The sequence below is a fragment of the Chlamydotis macqueenii genome, chromosome 4 (assembly GCF_036417535.1).
Source record: "Chlamydotis macqueenii isolate bChlMac1 chromosome 4, bChlMac1.mat, whole genome shotgun sequence".
Lineage (NCBI taxonomy): Eukaryota > Metazoa > Chordata > Aves > Otidiformes > Otididae > Chlamydotis > Chlamydotis macqueenii.
The window spans coordinates 56,005,339-56,018,939 of NC_141559.1; the positions used below are offsets into that span (position 1 = coordinate 56,005,339).

Here is a 13,601-nt window from a genome sequence, read left to right on the forward strand (position 1 = left end):
CAAACACGTGAAGTTAGGTAAGATTAATGCAGCTCCTTTAAATATCTCCAAGTTAGCTATAAACAAGTTAAATATTACTACTTGTGAAAGTTAGCCTCTCTGAGAAGGTCTATTCATATGTTTATTCTTTTCCTTCCCTTTCTGGTAATCTTTTAGTACTTATTTTGCTCAGCTATTCCATGTGACTACAAACCAGGAAGTAACAATAATTTAAGGTGCACAATCTCTCTTCTTTCTTGCTTCCCTCAAAATCTTAAAAGCACTTTCCTCTCTTCTAATGGTAGGCATAAATGGTAGGTTTAAGTGGTAGTCTTTTACTATACTGCACAAAATTTTTACGGCATATCTTGTAGATCTGCGTCTGCAAGATGCATTTCTCACTGTTAAGCAACTGGTGAATTATTCTGGCATGTTCATTACTCTCTGGTACCTCAAAAACCCTCTGCAGTAAGTTTTTTTGCATCATACTTGCCTTGCTCTTGATGTCTCTGTACAAACTTCTTTTGGTGCTCCTTCAAATACCTTCCTATGCAGCTCTCATCCATGCCTGGAGCGCTGGGGTGTTTACCTGTCTCTCCGCTATTGCTCTTTGTTCTCTGATAATAAGATGGCCCAAGTCTTTAATTGTTTGCTGCTGCACTCTTTGAAAGTCATCATACATAATCTTTTGTCTATCATGACATTAGGCCTTCTCATCATGTGAGCTACTGCAGTCATGCTGAGATCTTGGACCTCTCTACTCTTTGAGGATACCTAAAAATCCAAGAAACTTTGGAGCCCAGATGTCAAAACACAGATATTTTTGTTGAAGCTTTTGAGTTAAAACTTTATTGTTAATTTAAAAGTCATACTCTAGCACTGCTTTAAAACTGAGGATTTAGCAGCTGCCTCACAGGGAAGCAGGAGACAAAACATGGACCTCTGTGCAGTACAGGTAGAGTATTATGGTTTTGATCTACACATCATTGTGAACGTGACTTTTGTGCCCAACATCAACAAGAGTGGTGGGACCAAAAAACCAAGCACGAAGAGGTACCTGACTGAGTTTTGCTCTCCAACTCCTAGTTAAAATCTCCCCAAACCATGCTCAAAATGTCTGCCGGCTATCCATAGCCCACTTTGCAAGCTAGTCTGCCAGACAGAGAGCCCACAGCTCCTCTGCCTCCTGATTTCTCTTCTCCTAACCAAGCCCTGTGGTTTTCAGCTATTTTTCTGGTTCCTCCATCCACCTTCAAGGCAACAATACCAACTGCAAGAAATAATATTTTATGGTAGCTCTGTATTACACTCCACTGTTTAGCATTACTTTCAGTGGTGCAATGGAATTATCATCCCTGAGACCTCTCAAAACTGGGAAGAAGCTCTGGAGAAAGGAAAAGCAGCACATTTGCTGATATGGAAAGCAGGCAATGAAGAATTACTGTATTTTTTTCTCTTATTTACAAGGTTCCCTCTTGAGAGTGAGAAAAACTCTCGTTTGTCATTTCTGCCCATAGCAAGTGAGGGAAGAGAAATAAACAGAGGAAATGATTGGTAACTGAATTCACAGAAGCCTCTGAAAAATGAAGAAGGGCTAAATAGGGTGAAGAGGGTTTGATGGGCACGAAAAGAAAAAAAGAGGAAGAGCCTCTCTGTGACCACGGGACTGATAGAGGTGCTTCTCTCTGACCAGAAAGATTGCAGAGAAGGAACTTTTTTTGGCTCCAAAGAGAGAATGGACATGGAACATGATGAAGCATAAATAGGTGAATAACTGCTGAAAGATGGTCTATCAAAGTTGCTGTCCAACTTGTATATTTTTCTTTCTCTCTTTGGTACTTTACACTACATGTGGGCCTGAAATTTCATAAGCCTCAGTCTTTCCTGAAGTGGAGACTTCCTCCTTGAGAAGGGTGGTTTGTCACACGGACTCTTGACTACTGTTCCTTCCTTTGCAGGAGAGCAAAATCAACCGGCCTGGGAGCTGAGTGCCTTTAATCCAAAACAGAGCAAGATCACTACATTTCAGTTCACTGAGTCTCTGGGGGCGCTTAGGAAAGAAAAGGCTCCATCAACAAGTGCTCCCATCCCTGCAGCCCAGAGGTGGGATTGATGCTATGCCACCCCAGTCCACAAGGGTCCTGAACTTTTAAGAGGAAGGAAAGAAGAGATGGAAACATCAAGTAACACTGAGCTCTTTTGGAAATAGAACTGAAGCCCTGAAACATCCCTTCCTTTTTGCATTCCCCATGTTTGCATAATGTTTCTACATGTAAAATTTTAGGGAAATGAAACAATTTCTCATTCCAACTTGCTGCTTTTTTTTTTCTGCAAAGTGCTTTTTTTTTTTTTTTAATCCTGGAGCCAAAATGTTCCCCTAAATGGAAAGCTCAGCCCCCTCCTGGCTGTAAAATTTATACAAGTGTACAAAAGAAGCTTGATATTTGAAAAGTACTTTTGCTCTTTAAATACGTTAGATCAAGACATGCTAGTAGCCCTGGACACTTTTAGATATTTAGGAAGTACAGAAGGAAAACAAAACACTTATTGCAAAATGAAAACTCCTTCCCCCAGCAATTCTGCAAACTCTGCCCACAATGATGGGCAATGCTTTTTCCCAAGGCTTTTGGAAAGCTTTCCCAAAGTTTTCCCCAAAGGTTTCCCAAAACTTTTGAGAGCATTTGAGCCTTTCCTCAATGCACGTGCTCAGCATGCGTTTAAGAGAGAGTTTCTGAAGGCTGCTAAGCACATCCTCATCCTTCACCACCTGGCCTTTGCAGAGCTCTTTTCCTTGCTCTCACAGCTGCTGTCCAGCCCAGAGCAGTTATTCAAGGAAAGAAGAGCTACTGAGGCAGCGACCAACCCTCTTCAGTCCCTCAAAAGACTTCAGAAACAGTGTCAACTTGTAGTTGCTTTGATCTCACTGTCCTGCTGATGTCTTTATCTGCTGTTGCGGTAGAGTAAGACGGGAGGGGAAGGGTCAGCATTTTAGGACTTCGTAAAGCTTGCAAAAAACCTTGCGATCTACACCTCCACCACAGATGCTCCGTTAGTTGACCAATCAACATCAAAGTGGTTGATTCCTGATCAGCAGCTGTAAGGATACCTTCAGCATGGCAATAGCCATGTGCTTTGGGCCACGGAGATGTGTTCTGCTGTCTCTTTGCTGCTGCTGCAGCTCTGGGGTGAAGTTTCAGGAGTAATTTAGCTGCTACTGGTCAAGTCATATGGTAGCAAAACCACGCTCTGGTAGATGGCCCTTCTTTCTGAAGCTCAGAAATGGCACCTTATGGGGTAAAGCTATTCCAAGTCCCTCCTTAAGCAACTGTTCCGTTTTATTGTCCTTTCCTCCTGCCATAGCAGCAGCAGGTAGAGCAGGGAAAGCTGTAGCTGCTGTTCCTTGAAAAATGAAGCAAAAGTTGCACGCTTTGAAAAACTGACCACATCAGTGGCAGTGGGTACAGAGGTCTGCATGGACACCTGAGTATGTGCTACTACAAATGTGTGGGGACGGAGTGGAGGGAGGGTGGTGAGAGCAGGCTGGTGGGACCGGTCACCATGAAGTGGCTGCATGGAGACTGCCTGTGTGTCTATACCAGAGATGCTCCATGTGCAGAGATTCAGCTCTGACTCCCTGGGCTCAGTAGCAGTGTGACAGACATGGGAGACACGGCCACAGCGCCAAAAGTGTAATTTGGAGGAAATCCCCCAAGTGAAAACAAAGACTCTGCAAGTCATTTCCTCTGAGCTGAACAGAACACATCTGTGTTGATGCAGCCATTACGCACTAGTCACAACAAAACAATTAGCTTGCAAGCAGCACAGACCCTGCTTGCTTTCCTCCAAACTGATGTTTAGAAAGACGACAGAAGCATTTTAACTTCACAAGCTCTTTTTCTCTCAATGAGGTTTTGCAGACTGACAGTTTCTATAGGTAAGTTTGAGCTAAGAGAATCACAGAATCATAGAATGGTTTGGGTTGGGAAGGACCTTTAAAGGTCATCTAGTCCAACCCCTCTGCAAGGAGCAGGGACATCTCCAACCAGATCAGGTTGCTCAGAGCCTCATCCAACCTGGCCTTCAATGTTTCCAGGGATGGGGCCTCCACCACCTCTCTGGGCAGCCTGTTCCAGTGTTCCACCACCCTCATTGTAATTTTTTTTTTCCTTACATCAAGTCTGAATCTGCTTCCTTCTATTTTAAAACCATTACCCCTTGTCCTGTCACAACAGGCCCTGCTAAAGAGTTTCTCCTCATCTTTCTTGTAAACGCCTTTTAGCTACTGGAAGGCTGCTATAAGGTCTCTGTGGAGCCTTCACTTCTCCAGGCTGAACAGCCCCAACTCTCCCAGCCTGTCCTCATAGGAGAGGTGCTCCAGCCCTCTGATCATCTTTGTGGCCCTCCTCTGGACCCTCTCCGACTGGTCCATGTGCTTCTTATGTTGGGGGCTCCAAAGCTGGATCCAGTACTCCAGGAGGTAAAGAAGAGAGCCTGCATGACATCTCACTATAGACCCTGAAGTCTGAAGTTCACCACAGACTCCAGTTATTCTGGCTGTAGCTGTGTCCGAGCTCTGGGGTGGCTGGATGTGACCGTGTCACACGGTTAGGCAGGAGGGCAGACACTGTAACCCCGGGGTCACCTGTCCATGAGCAGATCCGCGATGGCCATTGCGGAGGAGCAGCCCCAGGGAGCAGAGGAGCGCTGTGCTCGCCGCTTCCCAGTGAATGCTCGCTCCTCGCCGCCTCACCGACGCGTTTCCAGGCAGCTCCTGCCGGATCTGTTTGATGCGGGCCACCTCCTCATTTCGGCTTCTCGCCGTCCCGCACCTGCTCCGAGCGCTGAGGGCGCCCAGGGCAACGCCATCGGGAGGGGAGGGGAGGGGAGGGGAGGGGAGCGGAGCGGGCTCCAGCGCCGGGGCCGCCCCCGCCGCTGCCCCGCGGGGAGCTCGGCTCGGTGGGAGGAGGAGGAGGTGCCGGAGCCGCCACCGCCTTCCCGGGCCGGAGCCGGGGAGGGCGAGGCAGTGCTCTGCCGCCCGCCCTCCTTCCGCCCTCCCTCCGCGGCCGCCGGCGCCAGGGCTCTTTCCGTGGCGGCCGGGACGCCCAGGTAAGACAGAGCCGGGTCTGGCGAACCGTCCCCGCAAATGGAGCAGGGAGGGGGGTTATTTCGCCGCGCCCGAGCGCAGGTGGCCGAACCCCGCCCGCAGCGGGGACCCCGGGGAGCCGTGGCCGCCGGTCCCGGGACGGGGCGGTGTGTGGGGGGTGGAGCGCGCCCGCTGTTCGCAGCTCAAACTCCCTCTTGGGTGTCCAGGAGTCACGCGTGTTCGTAAGCGGGAGCTGGGACAAAAGCTGCATTTTAAACCTTGGCTTAAAATTGCTAGGATTCGTGTGATATCGGGGGCTGTAGCCCGGGCTGCCAGATCCATTTTAGAGCAAACACTTGCTAAATATTTCCTTGTTTATGTGACTTTCTTCTCTTGAGTCTTTCCTTACATCCATGGACTCCTTGTGCTTTATTAAGACTTTGTGCGTTCAGTCGTCTTAATAATTCCCCCTGCTTTCTGTCCCGCAGCACGGTTATCCTTTCTTGGATACCGCGTACCTGCCGCTCGTGCGGGAGCTGACTGGATTTGCGTGGCACTTTTCCACGGGCTTCTTTTCTGTGTCCCTGTAAGTCGGAACGGGTCATTATTTGAACTGTAAACTGAGTTTTTAGTGTAGACATGGCCATGAGCTCTCTGCTTGGAATAATAGATGTGTATCTTACTGTGGCAAATGCTAATTTGAAGTACTTGGTATTGTTTTATGAGTCAGGTAAGTGTGACTGTGGCTTTTATAGATGGAAAAACTGACCGTAGGAGAAATGCAGCTAAAGAGATGTCTTGCGAGTACTTTCTTCTGGAACATTTCTTTTAATTTTAGAGTAAGCGTTGCCGATGCTTTATCTGGCTGTCTCACCTTTGATACAGCGAGGCTGCAGGGCGAAGCATCGCTGTATATTTTCTCAGAACTCTCCAGCGCCTGGAAGATGGGCTTTTGCTTATGGCTGCTATATAAAAATTTAGGGGATTTTGGGCTATCAGAAAGCAGCACCCATACAACTACTTTCCCAGTTACGCCTGCGGGAGTTCCCGGAGTAATTTTGCACATGCTCCTCTTTCCTTTCAGCACAACAGCTGTGCTGCTCGGATCACGCCACCTGTACAGAAGAAGTCATTTGGGCATCCTGCTCTTGTTTCATGGGTGCTGCTCTTATAGATGGAGAGGGAACTTCCCCGTAGCCTTTTTATGGACATGGTTTGTAAGGGGACTACAGCAGGAAAGAGCCCGTTTGCTATCAGACTCTCCTCTGATAGTCTTAATATTTTTCTAGGTTTTATTTATTGAGAAATTGCGTCTTATGATGAAATAATCACATTTGTCTCTGCATTTAGTCCTCAGTGAAAGGGTGCTTTACATGTTTTGCTAAATTTCTAAATGAATACTAGGAGTGTTTTGAACCAAATGATTTCTATGTGAGCTTGCCTGCTGAAACCACTGAAAACAGAGTGAAGTGGTTATATTTGGCACCTGGTTACTCCCTCCTCTTTTTTTTTTTTTTTTTTTAATGCGATAATCTCACAGGTGTGAAATCAAAACCAAAGACGATTTGGAGTTCACATAGTTAAAACATACTGCCAGTTAGACCTCTTTTGTGAAATAACTTTAGTTTTCAGCTGCCAGACTTGATTTTATTAGCTCTTCAAAATTTATATGATTGCCACCTTTTTTTTTTTCAAATGTTAATGTAGAATTTTTAAAACCTTTTAAAACCATTTATTGTGAGGCAGCTAGAATGATGTCTGAAGTTAAGATACATTTTATTTCTTAGGTGTGGGCTCAGTATTGTGGTTTTGGCATTGCAATGTATGCACTAATCAGGCTGACTGCCTACAACAGCCAAAAAGGGAGAAAAATAAAATAAAGCTGATAAAACAATATCAGCCCCATATTGTTTCATCTTGCCCTGAAACAACATTGTATTCAGAAGTGCCGTGATAGTGTGGTATCCTGTAATTAAAATAAATGGGAAGTGGTTACTTTCACAGAATTGCATGGAAGCATTGAGAAAAAGTCTTCCCCTCCACTAAATGTAGGTGCAACCTGTTGTAGATTTGATTCCTGCCGTGTTATGTTAGCTTATAGACTGGATACACAAGATAAGGTGCACAATGGTCTTAAGTTTCATACAAATATTTGTATCTCAAATATGCAAAACATTTTCTGTGTATTAGACAATGGAAGCCTCTGCTTCCTGCTGTCAATGCAAAGATCATGGAAAAAATGTCTTCAGCCTCTGTAAACCATTGACCTCTGAGATGTTTTTGTACTCTTGCTTGTTTTGACTTTTTTCAGTAACCTATTACCTTTTCACTGCTGATCTTGGAACTGTGCTTTAAAAAAAGTCAAGTTTGTGTATGCCAAAGAATCCATTGTAGCAGTCTAGAGTGACTCTCCTGCAGAAACAGGATAAGAAAATACCAGTTTAAAAATAAAAAAATATGGAAAGCAGTAGTTGGACAGAGTGGAGTAAACATTGGCATGGAGAAGGCCTGAGGTGGTGGATTTTTTTTTTTTATATTTCAAAGAACATATGTGCTTCTGAAGGACATCTATAATGTATTTGGATTTGTGTGACAGATATTTTTATTATTATCTACATGTATCTATTTGTACAGAATTACCAATACCTTGGCTAAAAAGTGACAGCAATGGGCAGTCTGTTGTTGTACCGTGGAAGTTAGAGTGATGATGTTCATTAAATGACCTGCTGATACCCGTAGCTTTCTCTGTTGTGGGAAATGCAAGGGAAGGGCTGTTGTTACACTGATTGCAGCCTGACAGACCTCCTCCTCACTGCAGACATCAGCCCAGTTTACCCTAATTCTCCTGGCCAGGGCCTCATGCTAGCACTAGGCATTAGAAATATTACTGATATACAAAAACCAGTGAAATTGCACCTGCATTTTAGCAAATGGTCAGTCAGGTCTCAAGAAATGTAATTTTGTTAACGGAGGATGTTACTTTTAAAGGCAAATTCCCAGTTAGCTCTGCTGGCCTTAAGCAGAGGAGCACTCTGCTCTCCTGCTTCTGGTCTGGTTTCCTAAGTGTATTTTTCTAAAGGAAAAAGCATTAGGAAAGAAAGCAGCCTGTAGGTGAGGGAGGCTGGCATTCGGGTGGACACTTATGCCCTTTGACTGCTGTGGCAGAAGAGGAACTAGGGAGCAGAGGCTTGTGATTGACCACTGCCCCGTGGCTGTTACAGCTCCGGCAGTTCTCAATCATCCCCCGCACCGGATCAGCGGCACGGGCTGTGAGTCAGAGTCGGGGAAAATACCATGTGAGATAAAACTTTGAAAACCAGATAGACTTCTTTTTATACAAGGGGAGATGAACCTCATCGTAAGAGATGCTTTGCGGGGAGGGGAGCAGGTTTTTACAATTTCCTAGATACAGAAGTGGGATGCAGTAAGGAGATACCCGTTCCTTGTCAGCACCATGAAGTGACCGCTGTGTTCAAATGGGATCATGAAATCTCAGGAAGAGTAGCAGAAACCTCCTGTGAGTAGGTCTGTCTATCACAGGCAACGTTTACCTGTCGTAGAAAGAATGACATCGGAGAAGTCATTGGTTTTGACAATACCCAGACATTTAGGAGGAAGATGGCATTGCTGAAAAGACACATCTTGGTTGCACGGCTCTGTCCTGTATTCTGGGCGGTTCAGTAAAGCTCATGCCTAGTTTGGTGTGGTCCAGCCTTGGTTCTGTGGGCAGAAGATACGGGTTTTGGGAGCCTGCCACAGAGAGACGGGTTGCTCCGGGAGAGCCTGAGCCTGGCCGACGGCTGATGTATGAGAGCTATTCTCCATCTGCCGAGGGCAGCCACAGAACTTGGCTCCTGATGCTGGGAAAGAGAAGTGTTTGGCTATGTTTGCAGTCACAGCCCTTCTTCTGAGGCAAAGGAGCAGGCTGCCGACTGGCCTGCCTCGTTTCAGTTCTTAAGGTGCATGCAGTTCTTAATGTCTATGCAACATTAAACAAATGCAGGAAAAAGAAGAAAGAAAGAAAAAAAAGAAATATTTTAGTGTACTGGGGTATGTGAACCTGGGTTTCATGTAGTGCCTTTCTTGGCACTCCTGCTTTTCCTCATTCATGCTTCCCTTATCAGCGGATGTATGAATGGGTACCACATGCAGGGTATAACTTCATGTATGCTCAAGTAGGTCACAGGCAAGTTTCCTGTCAGGAGCGGGTTTCGCTCAGCCCTGTGCCTATTACAAACTGCGATCTGATTAAGTCATAAGAATGTTTTAGATCTAGGCCTTCTTTGCACTTGAATGTAGGGCAGAAAAAACTGGCTTGGGGTGATACAGGAAGCGGGGTTCTTCCTTCTGAACCAGGGTCGGGGCAGAACACCAGGACCCTGCCTTGCTGGAGAGTGCACCGTCCCCTGTCACATTAGACTGGGACCAATTCCTGACTGTTTATGCTTATTAAACAAAAGAACTTCCCCCCGCCCCTCCCCAGAATAGCCACGTAACTCCCCATCAGACACAGATGATAACTGCCCTTCAGTTTTAGCTGAACATAGTATCCCTTGTAACTCTGTCCTAGGCAGCGAATCTTCTTGTTACGTTCCATGTGCCAGTCCACAGGGTAGGTGAGATAACCACAATACATCAAATTCTTAATGTACTCAGGGTTGGTGCTTGTCCTGTGAATGACAGGATGTCCTATATCACAGGCTCCATATCCTGGTGGAAAGAATAATTGTGCGTGTGTTCCCCTCCCCTCCCCAGTTATGAGCATCTCTTCCCAGCTGAAGTTGCAAGCCACGGCCATTCACAGTGCCACAGTGGGAAAAAAAGAATGGGGGCCTGTCCCACCTTGGGTCGTGTAACTCAATTTGAGGGATGTGTTCTTAACATGTAAACTGAGTTGAGCTGAATAGACCACTTTTTCTGTCCTACGGGAGATCCTTTAAACTGGTGATCTTAAACATTCTTTGGGATCTTTTGGAAGTAAAATTGCTACCTAAACTGTATCCAGCAAAGATGCCTAAAAACATTTTTAACATGAAGAACTTTTGCACTCAGCTTTTAAGAGTGCCTGGTTAAGAGCTGCCAGTGCAACTTCAATTCCGCTCACTTATGCGTGATGCACTATGAGATATGTTTAGTTATGTAGCCACATGTGGTTTTCTTTTCACATCAGGCCACTGTTTCAGCCCATCACTGGCCAGGCTGTTTCAGTTTGCTTTGTCATGGTATGCTGTGAGGACCAACTCATCCTCAGCACTGAAGGCTGGCACCAGGCTTGCAGGTTAGGTGGTCTGTCATTCATCCTCAGTGGTGCTTGGACAGGGCAGGTTCAGTTTTTGGGAGGTATATTTATGGCTCTGGTGTGTCAGATGAACTGTGGTCTGTTTTATGGGAGGGCAACTTGAGAATGAAACGGTGAAACCTGTGGGATGTGAGGTTAGTGAGAGATTGGCCAGTGTGCTGCGGTTTTGCGTTAGGAGCTGCAGGTTGCTCCTCCGCCATCACAGCCATTCTCTCTTCCCATCAAGATACTAAAAGCATGAGGGGGATTACACCTGCCTGATTAAAAAGTTAAGTAACATGCAAGCAGCAAAATTCCCTCTGTTTTGTTATTTTTCTGGATTTCTTGAATGGAAACTAACTCTGAAAGTCCACGTGAAGTAGGCATTTGCCATGAAAACCTAAGACGTAGCCATAAAGAACTATCTTATTGTACCTTTACAGAGTTTTCACTTTACCCCTTGTAATTTTGATGTCAATGGGACTGGATGGTGGCAGCCCAACTTCTGGTGATGCCTTTTCTGTGGTGATGCCCTTTCTGTAGTACCCTTATGCCTTGCCATAAATAATCAGAGTGGCTTGAATTAATTCTTATATTTTGACATGAGTGACACTAAAGTCCTGTGGTATTCTGTCTTGCTTAGGCCACACCGTATGTGAACAAGAAATTCTTCAAGGTCACAGCCTGCATTTTCAATCCTGTATGTGGAAACTTTATAAGTAAGTGGCTGAAATGCAAGTAGAAGTTTAACAACTTAACAGAACTCTACAAATAATTTTGGGATAGAACCCTGTGGGATCTGCCTCAGTAAATTCAGGAAAACAGTTCTCACTTTTCCAAGTCTCTCTCCAGAAAGTACCCAGCAGTGTGGATTCCTCTTAGAGGTCTGCCAGTTTCTTAATTTTTAATCCCTATCATAACATACATGTGGTTCAAGCATGGAGCAACACAAACTGAAAGGCTTTGTTAGATGACTAAATAAAATAAAAGCTTCTCTAAGTACAGTCCTTCAAGTAATATGTCAGCTAGACATGTACAAAGCATGAGAACATGAATTTGGTCTGGTAGCATTACTTCTACAATTTTGAGTGCAATCGAGTGGTTAATTCTCACACTGAGAGCCGTGTTGTCCCATCTCAGTGAAGCAAGGGTGTGGTGTGATGGTGAGGAAATTTGGAGTTTCATTTATGTGAAGTTTTCCTTGTAACCCATCCAGCACAACAGGGTAAGAGAGTCTGGAATCAGAAGATAAGAACGCAGACCTTGCCAACACCACCACGTAGCCCTGGATTTCCAGATGCGGGAACCGTAGTACGAGATCTTGGCTGAAATGTAAATGGCCATTCATTTTGGGTCCAATCTCTTGTGCTCATTTTGTAGTGGGAGGGGATGTGTCCTGGTGAAAATGATACAGGGGAAACTTGACAAACAGGAACTTGCAGTATTTCCTGTCCCCAACTTGTTGCCTTGGGTTTTTTTCCTCGTGCACAGAAGGCAGTTTTGACCCATAACTTCAGATGTACCAGCACTGTCTGGGTGAGAGAGGTTTGGGGCTAGTCAGCCTCTCAGTAGGTGCAAAAAAGCAACAGTTATCAAGTGGCCTTGTAACATTACCTCCAAATAAAGACTTTGAGAGGAAGTACACCCGTTAGTCAACATGGATGTCAACACGTGATCTGTGGCCAGTTGTTAATAATCTGAGTCAACTTCACAGCTTTATCTTCAGCTGAAATTCCCCTGTTTATTACTGAAGTATTTCTTACTGTGTGGCTTCCGTGTAGTCTAGTGGATGCTTGTTTCTGTCTCTATTTACAACCAGTTACTAATATAAGTGTATATTTTTCATCTTAATAGCCCTATTAATGAGTGTGTTTAACCATAGTAGAGTTTTTTGTATGTTTGGTTTGAATTGAAGTGTCATGATAGTGGAGAAAGTATGTTATGTAAATATTGCTAGCATCTTACCACATAGCGTATGGTTACTCGGGCTGTGTCTTTTGCATGCTTAATTTTGTTAAAGTCATAATGCTGGTGTATAGATGTTGGAATTGCTCCTGGTGGAGGGTGCATGGCATGCAGGAACCGTGCTTAATCTCTTGCTCACAAACCTGTTTAATTCTTGCCTCTGATAACCTGACTACTCAGTGAAATGCATAAACTTCAGTGTTCACCTTGCTGCTAAGATGTTCTTAATGGACCGTCTGAAAAGCAACTAAAAGGCTACCTAAAAAGAGGATATGATTTTATTAAGCCTATTCTCTTTTTAGAGAGAGAATGGTTGGTTTTGTGCTTACAACACAGCTATTAACAGCTATTTTTATGGAGTGGACATAAACTTGTCTCACTTCTGCTCCATGTGAATGACTTAGAAGGGTGGGTGCTTGATAAAAGATATAAAGGTGACCATGATTTTAGCAATATGGAGAGTAGACTGAGGTCTTCAACAACCCAGGAAAAAGTAATAGCACATCCCTGGAGCTGGTTCAGGGCCATCTCATCTGGTTCTGTCAAACTAGTGTTAATATGAAAGGAAAATAATACAGCAGACATCGCTTTTCTCTAACCTAGTGCTTATCCAGAGATTGGCTTATCTTCTGCAAGCTGTGTGTCTGTCCCTGAAAGCCAACTACCTTCTTGCAAATTTTCCATGATCTCAGGACTCCCTTACAGCTCTACCCAGCCATGTGATTTCTTTTACCATCATGCAGTTCTTAGCTGGGAGGTGGCCAGTAATACAGATGGCTCTGGACTGATTTTCCCACAAGTTGTCCCTTTGCACTCAGGTTCAAGGATGCGTGTGTAGCTGTCATTCTGGAGGTACTAAAGCACTTGGCTGGCTTTTATGCTGCAGGTGCTGTAAGTTTTTTATCTATTTTGGGGCATAATATACCTTCTATATAGCTGCAAAGTTGGGGAGGAATATCTTGAGGAGCACTGCAGAGGTGATAAAAGGATTTATATCTAAATTCTGATGAGACGGTTCCATCCAACTAAAGAAAATCTGATGATTGAAATGGTAGAAATAATCTTAGAAGACAAACAGATAAGGAGCTACAGCCTGGTATCAATTTGGGAAATGGTAGCTTCCTTGAAGAGGTAAAAAGTTCCTTTGCATTTCTTGGGAATAAAATATAAGTGCAAAAAGTGAGTGACAGGTTGCTAGGTAAATGGCTTGCTTCCCTAGCAATAAACATCATATATAGTTGATGCTTGCAAAATGGTTTAAAACCAAATGCTGTTTTGATTCAATTCAATTTTGAG

At 44.6% G+C, this 13,601-nt stretch overlaps 1 protein-coding gene across 1 annotated transcript in view; it reads left to right on the plus strand.

Moving 5' to 3' along the window:
- Positions 1 to 5,025: 5,025 nt before the first annotated feature.
- The window catches only part of TEC (tec protein tyrosine kinase), a 51,881-nt gene continuing 43,305 nt past the window's right edge, over positions 5,026 to 13,601 (plus strand). Inside the window, exon 1 of the mRNA XM_086747018.1 lies at positions 5,026 to 5,085. The gene's annotated coding sequence lies outside the window, so the exon portion shown is untranslated. The remainder of the gene's footprint in view (positions 5,086 to 13,601) is intronic.